Raw genomic sequence first — 6,012 nt, 5'->3', positions numbered from 1 at the left:
TACTATACTATGAATATTAAATTTACTTTATTATCTCAAGTATTTATTCAGTTAAAAATGGTTTAAAAAATAAAAATTTTAAATTTTAGAATATACTAGAAATGTTTACATTTCCTACTTTGTTAAAGAGAAGACTTGAACCTCCTAAATCTCCTAAACCTACCCCGTAGTTATAGCCCTGCATTAGTTATTTAGATAATGAAGGTATAAATTGTAGACCATTATACTTATAATGATCTTGCTTATTAAAAAACCATAGAAAGTAATAATACGAAATTATAATATGATGGACTGAAGTTACTGGATTGTGTTTGTTTTTAAAAATTTTAAACTTAATGAATTTTGTCAAAATTTGAATTTTCAACAAAAAATTATGTCTGAGTTTTTAATATTTTTAAATTATTGTATTTATGTATTGTGTTATAAATGTTATCATATTAGTTGTTAGGATTTTTGTCTTAGTTTTAATATTTTTATCAAACTTAAAAAACCAAAAAAAATTAAAATTGGTCTAAGAATTGATTAAATATATGATATATATAATCAATAGACTAAATATTTTTGAAAATAAATATTTCAAATTCTATGAAAAAGAGAACGCTACCTTGTATGTTTTTTCTCCTACAAATATATAACATGATAAATTTGAAATCAATAGAACACATTTTGAGTTGTTAACTTTAATGATAGAGTGAATTTACCTTTTATCAAAGGTAGTAAGAATATTATTAGAGTATTTGTATTTAAATTTTCTTTATGAAACTCTTAGAAATCCATAAATGTTCATAATATAAGCTTTTAAAAACAAAAACAAAACTGCTCTAAGGTATAAAAAATAAAACATGAGTTTAATTTATTACATATTAGTTGTATTTTTTAATAATAACTTCTTTGGATAATCATTTAATTGTTTACAACGAGTATGGTAAACTTTTTTTAATTACTTAAAAATCTAATTTTAAATATAGCGTCATACCTTTAACTCTTTAAGTTATAATAGCACAAACTTTAATAGTTGATAAATAATAATAATAACAATAATAAGTTTTACTAAGATGTAATTTCAGTATCCAGTATTTTATATAACATAAACGATATTAAACATATGAAATATTGAAGTAGGTATTCATGTAAAATATGTTGATGTCTTGTGCTTTTTAATTTTATAAAAAAATAAAACACACTGCAAAAATCTAGGTGATTAAAAAAGTTCGTGATTAAAGAGTAATTATAATCATGTGCAGTAATTAATGGAGGTACCTTAGTTTATTATTAATAAAGTTAATAAAATATTTTATATAAAATAACAATAAATATAAATTGTTATTATATGTTTGAATATCTAATGTCATTAAAATATTACCTATAATTATTGATAAAAATGTTTACTTGTAGGTACAGTTTTACATCAAGAATTTTTTTAAATTTATATTTAAGTAATAAAAGATCATTTGGAATCATGTACCTACTACATTTTAAAGTCTACGACTAAAAATCAAAAATTGTATTTGATATTTGATATTTTTAATTAAAAAATAGTTTAAATACATGTAAATATTGTAATTTTGCAAAATGTCTTACTTAAAATGCTTATAAAATATAATTCTGGAGGCTATGTGTTTTGGATATTTTTAATTTCAACAAGAACAAAATAATACTGAGGAACCTTCTATTAAATTTTCTAATTTATTTGCTCTTTCAAAAACAAAAACTTTATCAGGCATAAATCGAAAATAACTTGAAAATTTAAAACATTTATAAATAACTCATAATTCATAAGAACCAAAATATTTGGAAAATTACATAATTTCTAGATAATATTAATTTGAAGATTTGATAATTATTTCAAGTCTAAAGATATTTCTTGTATTTTCTACTTGTTTATATTTTGAGCGCAGCGATTAATGTATTGATTTTACAGTGTTTTTTTTTTTTTTTGTGTTAGTGCATAAGTATACAATGAGTTGATGATAAAATGCTTTTTGTACTTTTTTTTTATTATATATAATCAGGAAATACAAACAAAAAATAATAAGTAATACGAAAGTTTTTACGATAAACTAGATTTAACTTTTATTTTGTTATAATTTAAAAACGAATAATCACAGAAATAAGAAATTTTCACCTAGTATTTATATCATCATTTTTTGTACACGGTATAATTTTCAATATATTTTGACTGTAAGCTATTTATAGACAAATGACATTATTTTTTTTATAAATGTCAATTAAAAAAATGATAAACAAGTAAAAATTTTTGAAAATTTAATACAAGATTTCGCAAAAGTTATTCTTTTATATAATATAAAGAAATATTAAAAATACATAATTTATTTTACATACATTTGAAGTTAAAATGTTACAAAATTCGTCGAAATCGCTAAAAGTTGAAACTACTTTGTAATGAAATTAATTTTTATTGAATTATAAGTTTTAAATTGGATGAAAATACTCATTTTAACAATAAATAACTATGTTAATTATTTTGTTATAATTTAATAATATTATTTTGGGAACTTAAATAAATATTTTATGTATATTATATTATTGTGAATTTCATTACATGTAGTGATATTATTTTTGATTTTTAAAAAAAATATATCTACTTACTTGCTTTATGAATCTATCTTTGCTATTTTACGATGCTTATAGAAAGATATAATAAAATTTTTAGTTATATACATTTTTGTTTTTGTAGCATGGTATAAATATATATTATTATAATAATTAAATACTACATTATTCAAGACAATATTTTTATCAATTTACTGTTTCTATCGTAATACTTAAAGTAAAATAAATGGTTTTAATAATGATATCAAAACAAAAATATATATCTATACCTGTATTGCGAAATATACTTGGTAATATAGGCTGACAGCCTGTTTCCACTTAAAATCGTTTTTCGTATATAGTATTCATAGATATATCATTAAATTCAAATTGATCACACTTATAATAATGACCCACTCGACACTTAATGTATAACAGAACAGTACCCACTTGCCTATATTTTTATACTTTTACCCACTAAAGTACTTGGGTTAGGTTATTAAAGTTTTCTACGTATGTCATAAAAAAAACTTTTTTATTTCATTATTCAGAAAAATGTAGAAATTCTAATTTTTGCCTTTCAGCTTTTAAGCACTTAATTATTTTGAATTTGTTTTTTAGCTTGTTCTACTATAACTTATAATTTGTTTTGAGTGATTTGATCTGTATTGTGAGGAGGGGCAAACGGCGCACGCGTAACTCCTATAACTTGCTAGCTTTATGATTCTTATAGTGTGGTAAGGTATAAAACCTCACAACTTACAACCTTATTAATTAATTTATTCAAACTTATACATGTATACTGTTTAGCCAAAATATTTTGACAAATATAAACCAATATGAATAGCAATATTTAGTATATTATTATTACGTTTGTTCTAAAAATATATTATAATTATGTAAAAATAAAAGTATTTATTTATTTATTTTTTTTGTTTTTAATATTAATTTTTAAATTCAAATAAATTAGTACAAAGTATTATTACTAATTTAAATTCAGTAATTAAATATACAATATTATTAGATACTTTTGCATGATTGTGGTATATTATAATTTATAGTATCTATCTTTAAATACCTAACTTTATTTAATTTTAAAATTGTTACTAATTTTGTTTAAGCAGCCATAAATTAATCTACATTATAAATTATTACTTTTAGAGTAACCATTTCATTAGATCATAATATAGAACTAGTTTTGACATATTATAATTCTTCGACTTACTAGTAAATTCCTATGAAAACATTTAGACATATTATTGAAAATATATACGGTATACCACATGGTTTAATGACTGATTGATAAATTTATGTTCTTTGATAGAAAAACAAAATTGTTATTAAAATTTTAATAGCTAACAGGTATGACAAAAACAAAATAAATGAAACTAAATATAAGTGTGTAATATTATATGCTTATTATTTATTATTTATTACTTTATTAGTGTCTCAGTAAAAATAAGAAACTATAGTATGTATCAAATTACTTATTCATACTTAAAAATATTTATCAATTATTACTTAATCTCTAGTCCTTACCTTAGGCGAGTTACTTATATTATAATTTATGTATTTAGAACAAGCAATCTATTCAGTAACAATAGCTAATGATATTCAATATTAAATTAATACTTTCAAGAAACTAATTAAGTACCTATTTATAAACATCCCTTAAGGGCCTTAAGATATGAATGTATTAAATTTAAAGTTTTTTTTAATAATGATTATTATTTTTAAATAAATTATAACTCAATATGAAGCGGCGCATTCGAATTGCGTCCCTATATATGATATTTTAATCGAGTTGTGTCTGTGGTTTTGTCACGACACATCCAAGTTGCGTCTGCGGTTTTTCGTGACATGTACCTACGAATTGGGTTCATGGGTATTTCAGCAACTGAGAATAATGTATAGTGATAAACATGTAAATAATCTTGATTATCGATATCTTATTTGTAAATCTAAATACCACTTTACAATTTATTGTTGGAAATTAATTTTGTTCAGTTAGCATTAGTCACACTTCGACTTTCCATTTGTTCGACAAATCATCATATTATTTAACTTTGCAATGGAAAATTTTGAAATAATTAAAAAGTTCAGTTGAAATGAATATACTATTTTATTGTATTTAGATACAAATTCGCTTTCTAAAATTTTTTGAATGATAATGTTCAGAAGGAGTCGTGTTCAAAACGTTTATAAAAGTATTATTTTAAAATTAACAAAAATAGTGGAATAATATTGAAAAGAAAAATATGTATATTATTAACCAATTAATCAATTATTAACCAGGATACAACTCGTACATGTTATGAGAAAATCGAGGACGCAATTCGTATGCAGCCATAAGATTTAGTATTGTATATTTCGTATAGTATTTAAATATATAATTATATAGTATAAGCGGTATTGAATGCACCTCGTTATTAAATAAGTTACTTTAATGGATGAGTTAATTTTTAATTCAATACATTTTTGCATACAAAAAAAAAAAATTCTGAGTCATATTATATTAATAAGTTACTTTATGTTCTGTGTGTCGACGATATGTCACCCTATATAACTGTAAGTTTATGGTATGATATAGTTATATTGCTATTACTTATAATAATTTATTTTATTGTTAGTAAAACTGTAGATTGAATTATGTTTTGTCTAAAATATTGCATTTACGTATTTTATTAATATTTACTTATTATAATAGCTATATTCTGTTAAAATAATTAAATATATAATAATATATTATTATTATTCGTTTCCGAGTCAAAAGTGAATACTAATTTATTGTTAAACGATGTGAATAATTTCGTGTTATAAATAGACAATACTTAAAATTAATTTCAAAATGTCATCTTATATAGTAAAATATAATAATCTACATAAAACACCAAATATATTATAATAATCATTAATAATATAGTCTACAAAGTGTTAAAGATTGAATCAATGCAAACAGTTCGTTTTTAAATATTTTACAATAAGCAATAGATTAAAACCTATACTATTACTTTTTAGAATTATGACGTAAAAACTCTTCCATATACATACATTTTAAATTAACTATTGCGGAAAAAACATATTTTTCATTAAAATTAATAAAGTGATATCCTCTTTGTCCTTCAATATCTATTTATCGAAAAAACATAAAAAATAAAAACATGTAATTTCAACTTTGAAACTATTTTCTCAATTTTTCATTTATTTATTTTAATTCCATATAGATATTACAAATGTTTTAAATTTCTGAAATTTTAATATTTTGAAATAAAATTTAAAGTAAATAAGTTAAGACTTAAAAAAATAAAAAAATCGTGCACGAGAAAAATTTTTATAAGCAGGCATGTATTGAGGGGGGCGATTGACCCCATCGCCCCCCCCCTCAAACCTGTATTATAATCTATCTTACCAAACAATAAATATTATATAAGCTACTATATTAATAAATTTGTATAATAA

The sequence above is a fragment of the Melanaphis sacchari genome, unplaced genomic scaffold, assembly GCF_002803265.2.
Source record: "Melanaphis sacchari strain LSU unplaced genomic scaffold, SCAv2.0 Contig28_pilon_pilon, whole genome shotgun sequence".
NCBI classification, from domain to species: domain Eukaryota; kingdom Metazoa; phylum Arthropoda; class Insecta; order Hemiptera; family Aphididae; genus Melanaphis; species Melanaphis sacchari.
This window is presented reverse-complemented; position numbering follows the sequence as displayed.